Source organism: Myxine glutinosa, chromosome 11 (assembly GCF_964187855.1).
Source record: "Myxine glutinosa chromosome 11, kmMyxGlut1.1, whole genome shotgun sequence".
Classification (NCBI taxonomy): Eukaryota; Metazoa; Chordata; class Myxini; order Myxiniformes; family Myxinidae; genus Myxine; species Myxine glutinosa.
In genome coordinates, this window is record NC_136271.1 from 100529082 (window position 1) to 100541500 (window position 12419).

A 12419-nucleotide genomic window follows, 5' to 3' on the forward strand; every position below is an offset into this window, starting at 1 on the left:
TGGTGTATCATACACCGCCCAACATGACACCGACGGCAACGTGTCGATATACAATATATTAAAAATTCGCTTTTGCTTTTCCGTTATTGCGTTTTGCTTTTCCGGGTGATCCCGTTACTTTTTCGTTTGATGACAGTCGTCACAAAAACGTCAACAATGATGCCGACATATATTTCTTCGTTTTTATTTAATTCAACATTATTAGCCGGAAGTAAAATATGTTTCAGGAAATTACCGAGAGATATTTCTTCGTTTTTTAAAATTAGTTATGTGCGAATACACTTTAAATAGGTTTATTTGAAATCTTTAATTTTCCACAATATAATTTACTTGCCATTTATCATTTGATGATTACGAGACAAATTCCTCTTGAGGATCGTGACAATTCATGCGCTGCGTGGAAACTTCTATTTCCAAAATGAATGAGACGATCGATGAAGAACGCAGACTTGAACAGGATGCAGCAAGAAAACGAATGAGACGGGCGAACGAGTCCATCGACGTACGTCAATGCAAACTTGCGGGGTCACCCGTGGGAATCCCACGGGCATGGATGTGTGTGACATTTCGACATATTGAGTTAGATGCTGCACATTCATTTTTACAAAATGGTTACTGGCAAGTCATCAGATCCAGAAATGGTGTAAAAACCACCGTTTAGAGGCCATTTTTCCCCGCAAAGCGGGGGTTGGCCTTTTCGGGGACCGTGGTAGTTGTTGTTTTTTTGTCCCCTTTTTGAAGCAATGTTTTACGGCCGGATGCCCTTCCTGACGCCAACCCTTTTTGCCGCCTTCAACGACAAACAGGGAATTACCAGTGAACTGGTACTCAATTAGCCGACCTCGGAAGGATGACAGGCTGAGTCAACCCCCCTGGCATTAATTCGGCGATCGACCGAGATTCGAACCCAGGATCCTAAGCCGGCACCCTAGCCGCTAGCCCAACACCAGAAATGGTGTCATGGACACAATTTATTTACGCACAAGCACAAAAGCAAGACGGGCCGATTTCCGATTCCGACGGGCGAGACGGGCCGATTTCCGATTCCGACGGGCCGATTTGGAGCAAGAAAAAGAACGAGACGGGAGAAAAAGGAGAGAAACGAGACGGGGAAAGCCGATTGGAGAGGCGAGTGAGGCGCGATTGGAGAGGAGTGTGAGGCGCGATTGGAGAGGAGTGTGAGGCACGATTGGAGAGGAGTGTGAGGCGTGATTGGAGAGGAGTGTGAGGCACGATTGGAGAGGAGTGATTGGAGGGGAGTGTGAGGCACGATTGGAGAGGAGTGTGAGGCACGATTGGAGAGGAGTGTGAGGCGCGATTGGAGAGGAGTGTGAGGCGCGATTGGAGAGGAGTGTGAGGCGCGATTGGAGAGGCGTGTGAAGGATTGGAGAGGAGAGGAGTGTGAGGGATTGGAGAGGTGAGGGATTGGAAAGGAGAGGGATGTGAGGGTTTGGAGAGGAGAGGAGTGCTAGGTGGAGAGAGGAGAGTGTCAGGTGGAGACAGGAGAGTGTCAGGTGGAGACAGGAGAGTGTCAGGTGGAGAGGAGTGAGGGGTCACATATTATGTGAAATAAATAAATTGTGTTCATCACACCATTTCTGGATCTGATGACTTGCCAGTAACCATTTTGTAAAAATGAATGTGCAGCATATAACTCAATATGTCGAAATGTCACACACATCCATGCCCGTGGGATTCCCACGGGTGACCCCGCTAGTAATAAAATAAAGACAGAAGGAATCAAGGAGACACAGTGCAATGCTAGCTTACCTACAGTCTTAATTAATACCCCAGGACAAGACACACAAAACAGATTACGAGCAAACTCACACGAATGGGGAAATTGCAGGCAGGAATGGAAGGACTGGAAGGAGAGGAACGCTCCGCTCGAACCGGAGCACGGTTGGCTCGGGAGTCAGCAGCCGCCGCCCTTCCTCGATCGGCACGTCCAGCAGCCGCCGTCAACGCCCTAGCTGCGGTCGTGCGGGCTGCCACGATACGTGCACCCTGGCGGAGTCAAAGCTGCTGGTGGAGCCACAACTGCTGGTGGAGCCAAACTGCTGGTGGAGCCAAACTGCTGGTGGAGCCAAACTGCTGGTGGAGCCAAACTGCTGGTGGAGCCAAACTGCTGGTGGAGCCAAACTGCTGGTGGAGCCAAACTGCAGGTGGAGCCAAACTGCGGGTGGAGCCAAACTGCTGGTGGAGCCAAACTGCGGATGGAGCCAAACTACTGGTGGGGCGCAACTCTTTCTTGGCACTTCGCACTTCGCACTTGTTCTTCTGCCGTATCTCTGACTCTCCTTTCAGCGATCCTTGGTGCAACTCTTTCTTTGCACTTCTCGCAACTCTTTCTTTGCACTTCTTCCAACTCTTTCTTGGCACTTGTGTCAAAGGCTTCCACGCGTGCTTTTTATAATGCCGCTGGCAATCCATCCGCCGGCCTCCAGAACACGCCCATCGGTGAGCTCGCCTCGGCCCTGATTGGTCGGCACGGGCCCTCTGGCTCCACCCTTGATGACGATGGGCGGGCACGCCCAGGATTCGGCAGCTCCCCCCCCCCCCTTCTTCTCCAAGCCTACCTCGTGGTTAATGGAGTCGCGGTGAAAACCGCCCAGCAGCTGCGGCGAATGCAGTTGGCAGGAAAGGCTTTGGGAATGGGAATGAAAGGGGATCTACCTTATTTCACTTGGTGCAATGGAGAATGTCAACTAGTGGGAACGGAGCCTTAACCTAATACACAGAATAAGGAAATAACTGTCAACAAGGGGGAAATCTATGATTGGCTAACGTGATTGTTTATGACCTAATTACGGGACGCACTTTGACCTTTATACACAACTGGAGGAAGGAGGGTCCACAATAAAACAATAAAAAAAACACAATCCTCATATCCACAACAATATATATATATATATATATATATATATATATATATATATATATATATATATATACATATATATATATATATATATATACATATATACATACATACATATATACATACATAGTACATACATACATATTGTTGCGAATATGGAATTTGGCCTCCATATCCGCTTGTAAATATTCCCCTATTTCTCCAATACTCCCCAACTTTCCCCAATCCCCCATTCCCTAGTCCCATTGCATGTAAATAACACTCAGTAGAGCCGACCTTCCCCTTATTCCCCCATTAAATGTCGTGCCCAGGTCCACCGCACCACACATAGACAACTTTCGGACATCTTGCTAGTTATTCTTAGTCTATGTCAGTTAAGGCCTCGTTTCCATTAATTATGACTCTTCGTTGCACCAGAATGTGATTATATGGCACCAGTAGTGAGTTTAGGACCTTTCCCATACCTCCTCCCATCTTCTTCCCCGTCTACAACAACAGAGGGGCACGGCGCTGCGCGGGGGGGAGTGTGCGTCCTCCCACCGGCTCGGTTCGCCGCCATCGACAATGCGCTCCAGACGATGCGCTCCAGACCATGCGCTCCACGGGGTTACCACGAAGGGGCTCCTTGTCAGCTCCTCGTCAAGGGCGGAGCCTGGTAAACCCCCCGCACGCACCCAATGAGAAGCAACGTGCCGATTCCACGAGGCGGAGCTAACGAGCCGAGGGCGTGTCACTCCCCGCCGGATATACGCGGCCACGCGCCGGATGTGACGTCAGATGCGCCCCCAGCTTGAGACGAAAAGACGCCACTTCGAGCGCTGTGCAACCTTCCGCATCTCTGGACCGGACCGGGTCGATCCTGCCCTGAGCCCAGGAGGACCTGGAGCCATCGACAACCGCTTTCCTGCCATCAACCCCCGTGTGAGTCAGCCTTGTCCCGTTTGCCTGTCGTCTGTTGGGGAATAATATAAGATTGTGTCTAAGTGCTTGTCTTTCTATGTTGTACCTCTCGTCCCAGTAATCTGACCTTCCGCACGAATATAATCTCCTCCGGAGGTCTTGAGAACCGTATCCCTGGTGTCTGTCATTATAATTCAGCCGTGTGTCTTCTTTTTCCTTATTGAGCCAGCGTGGCGCGGCTTCGTCAACGTTCGAGTACAATCGGGTAATTTGTGCGGACACGACGGCCATTCCGCTCGGCCCACCTTAACATCAAAGTCGTGTCTGTAACAATTGGTTGTCAGGAGTTGGATTCGAACCTGGGACTAAATTTATTTAGCCCAAATTTTGGACACCAATTGTGTTAGTACGGTAACAATTGGTGTCGAGGAGTGAGATTCGGACCCGGGACTAAATTAGTTAGGCCCAAATTTTGGGAGGGAAAATCGAGCCGGAGCGCGTACGGCGCTCGACCAAATCGATCCGGAGCGCGGTCCCGCGGTTACTGCGCTCGACGAAATTATAACAGCAAAATTTGGATTGGTGTTACGAAACTCGAATTTTGAAAGTCGCGCTATGGCGGATCAAGACGGCTGGGGTCCGGTAGGGGAGAGTGAAGCAGGGTCGGTCCAGGACCAAATTGAGGGACGCGAGGAGAGCGAAGCAGTGAGGGCGGCAGGGTCGCAAAATAGCGTTGTCACGCACGAGGTGGCCACGGCGTCCACGCCCGCGGCAGCGCCCCTGGTGGATTCGAACCTTTTCCTCCTGCAAATGAGGGCCCTTATGGAACAAATGGTGGGAATGAGGGCTGATAGTGAGCGATTGGAGGGCCAAATGGGGGTAATGAGGGACGAAGCGAGGGGTACCAGTGAGGGATTAGACAATAATTTTAAGGGATTAGACAATAATTTTAAGGGATTAGACATGAAATTTGGGAAATTAGACGATAGATTAGGGGAAATACAGGAGGGGTTAACGGGGGTAGAAAACAGAATGGCCGCTCAAGAGAATCAAATGGAAGGGATGCAAAAAGGGTTAGAGGGGTTAGAAAACACCATGGAAGGCAAATTGAGGGACATGAGGGACCAAGCGGAAAGGGAAGTTAACCAAATGGGGCAGCAGATAGAGGGGGTCAGAATGGGGGTAGAAACCAAACTGGATGCTCACAGGGAGGAAATGGAGCAGATGAGGGTGGCATCTGGGCAGGAGATGCAAGTGATGGGAGAAGAGATCAGAAGAGGTGTGAGTGAGGAGGTCGGAGGAGTGCGCGAGGAGGTGAGGCACTGTAAGGAGCACATGGAGAAGGAGGTGAGAAAGGGGACTGTAAAGTTACAAGGGGGCATAGAGGTCCTGACGCAGGAGGTGGAACAGCTGACGGAGGGACAAAAAGGACTAACGGAGCAGGTTCAAAGGAACACTGCGGTATTAGGAGGTTTAAAAGCGACACAAAACGACATAAAAAACGACTTGATAGCGACAAAGAGGGAATGTCAGATGGTACGTGAGGGACTGACAACGAGGTTGGACGAGGTGATAGAGGTAATGGAGACGAAGGACCGGCAGGTGAGGACGCACCTGGAAACGGTCAAGGTAGCCTTGGAGGACGAGCTTGAGGAGACGTACCGGGGAATAAAAGAGGTGAGGCACAAATTAGAAGAAGTGGAAGAAGGGGTGAGCGAAATTAAGAAGCGACGGAGAGGGGATAACAAAGAGATAAAAGAGGAGATAAAAGAATTGGTCCAAAGTCTGTGTTTGGATCGTGATGTGCTCATTAACCGAATGAGGGATTCGCAGGTGATGGAGGAGAAGCGAAGAGGAAGAGGACCCGGTGTAAGTGGTGACCAATATGGTCGTGCGTATGATGCGCCAGGTGATTTAAGAAGCTTGGGGGTCGAGATGGACCCGGGTGTTCGTGAGAGGCCACTGGTGAAGTGTGCGACAGGTCTGGTGTGCGAAAAAGGAGGTGTGCGAGAAAGTCCGACTCTGGGGTGTGTGAGGAAAAAGTGCACGCCAAGGAGTGAGGGTGCTGGCGAGAGTGAGTCGGTCGTAGCGAGTGTGCGAGGGAGCACATGGAAGCGCGGTGTGGTAAGTGTTACAGAGGGTGTGACGGGAGAGTGTGCGCAAGGGTGTGCGCGAGAGAGGTGTGTAACGGACAGGTGCATGAGGAAAGAGTGCGCTGTCAAAAGTAAGGAAGAATGCACACCTGTGGTGAGTGTTACAGAGGGTGTGACGGGAGAGTGTGCGCGAGGAAGGTGTGTGACGGACAGGTGCATGAGGAAAGAGTGCGCTGTCAAAAGTAAGGAAGAATGCACACCTGTGGTGAGTGTTACAGAGGGTGTGACGGGAGAGTGTGCGCGAGGAAGGTGTGTGACGGACAGGTGCATGGGGAAAGAGTGCGCTGTCAAAGGCAAGGAAGAATGCACACCTGTGGTGAGTGTTACAGAGGGTGTGACGGGAGAGTGTGCGCGAGGAAGGTGTGTGACGGACAGGTGCATGGGGAAAGAGTGCGCTGTCAAAGGCAAGGAAGAATGCACACCTGTGGTGAGTGTTACAGAGGGTGTGACGGGAGAGTGTGCGCGAGAAAGGTGTGTGACGGACAGGTGCATGAGGAAAGAGTGCGCTGTCAAGAGTAAGGGTGAGTGCGCTGTCAGGAATGGAGGTGAAAGTAGTGAGAGTGACAAGGAGAGTGAGTTGGTTGTGACAGGTGAGCGAGGATGTACACCTGGGATGGAAGGATGCACACCTGGAATGGTAGAGCGTGAGTGGGAATGCACGCTGGAGTTGGTTGTGAGGCACGTGGTTGGGTGTGCGAATGAGAGCACACCTGTGATTGTCACAGAGGAGGTGACCGAGGAGGGGGCGCGAAGCGGTGTATTGGTGAGGTGTGCGAGCAACGAATGTGTGCCAAAGTGTTCGGTGGTCAGGTGTGTGACCAAGGCTGTGAGTGGAATGGGTGTACCTGGGTGTGTAAGGAAAGGTACGAGGAGCATGGGCACGGCGGGATGTGTGAGCAAGGAACGGGCTGCGGGGTGTAAGCGTCCAGGTGAAGCATCGACGTTAGATGGGGTAGAGTTGAGAACGACTTATAGCCGAATCGGGCCCTCGGTGCGTGCTGGGCCTCGCTTTGAACGGCCGCGTCCGTGCTCCACTAGGCGGAGCGGGCGGCCCGATAGAAAGGGTCGTCATGGCGACCACCTTTTGTTGAGGCATTCCGGCAGGTCGAGATCGGGACATTGGATGGCTCCACGCCGAGGTGATGCGTGGGATCTCGGCCCGGGTAAGCCCCCGTCCCTGCACCGAGTGCCGGACGCATCCAGCCGCTGGCACAAAACAACCAGCATCCATTGCTTGGCTTTACGAAGCCGGGCTTTGGACAGGGATTGGCGCACCGAGAGGTATTAGTGAGTCGACTGGGTGATGAGGTTAGTGTTTTGGACCCAAAATTAGAGAAAAACAAAATTTGATGATTGGCAAGGGATTGGCAGTAGTGATTGGCAGATGATGGGTAGTGATTGGCAAATTTTTAATTTGTTGAAATTTGATGTGCAAAATTGGTAGTGAGAGACCCCCGATGTGGTGGGATGGCATCCCTGCCACCCTTCCCATGTGTGGGGGGCAAAGGAGCTATAGCTTATGGGGTGTATGGCAGTGAAAACTAGCCCGGGTGGGTTAGGATATTGTGTGTAGGGATCTAGCGAAGATGACAGTAGGTAACGTTAAGGTTAGTTAGTGACTGATACCTGTAGTGGGGACGCAGGTAGTTTAGTGTGGTTGATAATGACGAGGGAGCGCAATAATTAAAGGGACGACTGGGAAGCGCAAGTTTCAGAAGGGAGTAGTTAGCTGAGATGATGCTGTGTGTGTGAGGATTGAACAGGTGTGATTGCACAGGTGTGCAACTGGACAGGTGTGTGGAGCAGTGTATGAGTAGTGAGTGTTGTGGATCAGCGCGAATGCGCTTGGGGAGAGAAGGGTGCCGGTGGCACCAGGTGTGAGAGCACAGGTGTGCAAGTACAGGTGTGTGGAGAAAGTTGGAGTAAGTGGTACGGAGTGGTGTGCATGGTGCGAAGGTGTGGATGGGGGAAGAGTGGACCCCTTTCACGAGTACCCGGGGCGGGTAGTGTAAGTGCTAGGTAGAGGGTACAGGTAAATTGTGGTTGGATATTGGCATTTGTGGTGCGGTTGCAGAATGGTGTTGTGAATGGGTGCATTAGTGTTGTGGAAATGGCTGGGCGTGTAGCCTGTTAGTGCGTGTAGTTGGTTGGGCACTCCACCACTGTGAGGATGTCGGCCAGGTGAGGCCGCAGGTGGGCTCTGGGAGCCGGTAGAGTTGTGGATGGGGCCCGAGGATCCGGAGGACGGACCCGGGTAGCCCAGTGCCAGAGAGGGCACCGAGTGGGGAGAGTGCCAGAGGGCCTTCCCCAGGTAGTTAGGTTAGGGCAAGGAGCAGGTAAGCTCGGAGGCAACTGCAGTGGTGGAGGTGTGCAGGTGGGTAGACCCACTGGGAGAGGTACACGCCGCAGCCCAGAAATTGTGCGAGGGCACCGGGAGATGAATCGGGGGAGTGAGACCCCAAATTGAAGAGCACCACAGTTTGGCCAATGGGAATTGGTTTTTAGAACCCATAGTGTAAGAGGGCCAATGGTTTGGCCGGAGAAAGACCCCGGGTAGTGTAAAGTTGTTAAAGTCATTTAGGAAATAGTTAGGATTGATGAACCTGTCGCACCATACGCAGCCACTTACCTGTGGTGATGATGATGACTCCACACCTGTGTTTTCTTTTTTTTGTTGCAGGAAATGAGAATTGCTGTGTGGATTGGTGAGACGCATCACGACGTGGATGAGACATTGGGGTGATTCCATCTCTCCCTCCTTAGGAGGGACTGATGATGAATTGGTGATGGCAAATTATGATGTTGAGTTGAAAATGGCAAATTTGATTGGTTAGGAGGGAGAGAAGACGAATTTGGTATATGGGAGGAACGGGGAAGACAGTAGGGATGTTTGTTGATTTGTAAAGTAGATGTTTATGGGTAGTGTTGTGTTTTGTGGATACAGTAAGGGGTAAGGGAGGGGCCATGTAGGTTACCTGGTGGGGGGGGGGGGAGCGTACGGTAGGAACGTACCTGTCTCACCTGGTTCCCATGTGCCCCCAGTGTGCATCATCTTGTATTGCGTGCACTTTTGCGCCCTTACCACCTTACTCACTTGTCTGCTTCTTTTGTCTCCCACCTCCGAGGATCTGGCTTTGGGGTAGAGAGAGAGGAGAGAGAGGTGCTGGCTGCGCAGTTGTGGGCCTGCACTTTTGCTGTTTGCTGCCGGGATCGATACACCATATGGACCGCAATGTTTGTGGCCACCCACAATGGACCGCAGTTCGTTTGCGGCCAAGCACCACCTGGGGATGGACCTATGGGTCAACGTGGCACCTATGCCATACAGGTGAACCACTTTTAGTTAACACCAAGTGCACCACAAGAAGAGCAAGAGACACCTGCAGGGTTAGGGGTTGTCGAATTTATTTTTATTCCAATGAACAATGGTGACTGCACCGATTGGTGGAGGGGTGGTGCTTTTGATGCTCGGGAAGGGTGCTCTGCACGTTATTAAAGGCCGTCGGCCACAGAGCACTCGTGGGTTGGTGTATCGATGCTGGCAAGCGCGCTCTCTCTATGCATAACATCTGCATGTGTCCCTCCAAAAACAGGTCCTGGATCGTAGTGTAAATAGCAGCGTAGTCGTGTAAATAATGCTCCCTACCGGCTGTATGTGTAGTTTGAGAATTCTTTCCGGATTCGGTTATCCTGTGGGTGTGTTTCTGTGAGGAGAAGGGTGCAACGTCGCAGGGGGACATATTTACTCATTTGTGAATATCTGTAAAACTGTCGCACTCAGGGTAGAGTTAATAGTAGAGGGAACTACATTGCGTGCCACACTAAAGTAGGTAAAAATTTATCGGGTCGGGACGCCCCGAGGGTAGAGAAGGGTGCAATGTTGCGAATATGGAATTTGGCCTCCATATCCGCTTGTAAATATTCCCCTATTTCTCCAATACTCCCCAACTTTCCCCAATCCCCCATTCCCTAGTCCCATTGCATGTAAATAACACTCAGTAGAGCCGACCTTCCCCTTATTCCCCCATTAAATGTCGTGCCCAGGTCCACCGCACCACACGTAGACAACTTTCGGACATCTTGCTAGTTATTCTTAGTCTATGTCAGTTAAGGCCTCGTTTCCATTAATTATGACTTCGTTGCACCAGAATGTGATTATATGGCACCAGTAGTGAGTTTAGGACCTTTCCCATACCTCCTCCCATCTTCTTCCCCGTCTACAACAACAGAGGGGCACGGCGCTGCGCGGGGGGGAGTGTGCGTCCTCCCACCGGCTCGGTTCGCCGCCATCGACAATGCGCTCCAGACGATGCGCTCCAGACCATGCGCTCCACGGGGTTACCACGAAGGGGCTCCTTGTCAGCTCCTCGTCAAGGGCGGAGCCTGGTAAACCCCCCGCACGCACCCAATGAGAAGCAACGTGCCGATTCCACGAGGCGGAGCTAACGAGCCGAGGGCGTGTCACTCCCCGCCGGATATACGCGGCCACGCGCCGGATGTGACGTCAGATGCGCCCCCAGCTTGAGACGAAAAGACGCCACTTCGAGCGCTGTGCAACCTTCCGCATCTCTGGACCGGACCGGGTCGATCCTGCCCTGAGCCCAGGAGGACCTGGAGCCATCGACAACCGCTTTCCTGCCATCAACCCCCGTGTGAGTCAGCCTTGTCCCGTTTGCCTGTCGTCTGTTGGGGAATAATATAAGATTGTGTCTAAGTGCTTGTCTTTCTATGTTGTACCTCTCGTCCCTGTAATCTGACCTTCCGCACGAATATAATCTCCTCCGGAGGTCTTGAGAACCGTATCCCTGGTGTCTGTCATTATAATTCAGCCGTGTGTCTTCTTTTTCCTTATTGAGCCAGCGTGGCGCGGCTTCGTCAACGTTCGAGTACAATCGGGTAATTTGTGCGGACACGACGGCCATTCCGCTCGGCCCACCTTAACATCAAAGTCGTGTCTGTAACAATATATACATACATACATACATACAATCATACATACATATATATATATATACATACACAAGGGCCAGAACAACATTGAACTGTTTGGCTTCCGTCTGGCCACTCTGCCATAAAGCCCAGATCGGTGAGTGTTGCAGTGATGGTTGTCCTTCTGGAACTTTCTCCCATCTCCACACAGGATATCTGGAGCTCAGCCAGAGTGACCATCGGGTTCTTGGTCACCTCTCTTACCAAGGCCCTCCCCCCCCCCCCCCCCCCCCCCTGATTGCTCAGTTTGGCCGGGCGGCCAGCTCTAGGAAGAGTCCTGGTTGTTCCAAACGTCTTCCATTTAAGAATTATGGAGGCCGCGGTGCTTTTGGGAACCTTCAATGCAGCAGAAAGTTTTTTGTAGGCTTCCCCAGATCTGTGCCTCGACACAATCCTGTCTCTGAGCTCTGCAGGCAGTTCCTTCGACCTCAAGGCTTGGTTTTTGCTCTGATATGCATTGTCAGCTGTGACACCTTATATAGACAGGTGTGTGCCTTTCCAAATCATGTCCAATCAATTGAATTTACCACAGGTGGACTCCAGTCTCCAATCAAGGTGTAGAAACATCTCAAAGATGATCAAGAGAAATGGGAGGCACCTGAGAAAATTCCAAGTGTTATAGCAAAGGGTCTGAATACTTATGTCAATGTGATATTTCAGTTTTTTATTTGCAAAACTTTCTAAAATCCTGTTTTCTCTTTGTCATTATGGGGTATTGAGTGTAGATTGATGAGGAAAACATGAATTTAAACGATTTCAGCATAAGCTGCAACATAACCAAATGTGAAAAAAGTGAAGGGGTCTGAATACTTTCTGAATGCACTGTGTATATATTATATATATATATATATATATATATATATATATATATATATATATATATATATATATATATATATATATATATATATATATATTTGGAAGAAATTAAAAGTAGTCGAAGTAGTTTCAAGACGGTCGATCATTAATTTTCAGACAAGCTTTCAAGCAACAGGCTTCTTCTGAGTCCTCCTCGAGTTCAACGAAACGACGAAGAAGAAGACCTGTTCGGAGGAGTTCGGAGCAGAGCAGTCAAGGCTCAAGTCGAGGGCTGTCGACAGTATCAGCCGAATGAGCTAGATTTAGAGAACGACACTCGGAGTGCCGGGCAAGAAGAAGTCCATGTTGCGTTAGTCAGTCGCCCAACCCCGGATGCACCTAAACTGTCATCTCTCTGTCTCTCTGTGTCTGTCTCTCTGTGTCTGTGTCTCTGTCTCTCTGTCTCTGTCTCTCTGTGTCTGTCTCTCTGTGTCTGTCTCTCTGTCTGTCTCTCTGTGTCTGTCTCTCTGGTCTGTCTCTCTGTGTCTGTCTCTCTGTGTCTGTCTCTCTGTGTCTGTCTCTCTGTGTCTGTCTCTCTGTGTCTGTCTCTCTGTGTCTGTCTCTCTGTGTCTGTCTCTCTGTTGTCTGTCTCTCTGTGTCTGTCTCGCTCTCGCCCCCTGCTGGCCGTTTCGTGTGTT

General features: G+C 50.9%; 1 long non-coding RNA gene across 1 annotated transcript; it reads left to right on the forward strand.

Annotated features, from left to right (window-relative positions):
* Positions 1–8944: 8944 nt before the first annotated feature.
* LOC144888322 (uncharacterized) lies at positions 8945–10736 on the forward strand. Its single transcript, XR_013620915.1, has 2 exons — positions 8945–9262; positions 10164–10736. It is a non-coding gene; the product is annotated as an uncharacterized LOC144888322 (long non-coding RNA).
* Positions 10737–12419: the final 1683 nt, after the last annotated feature.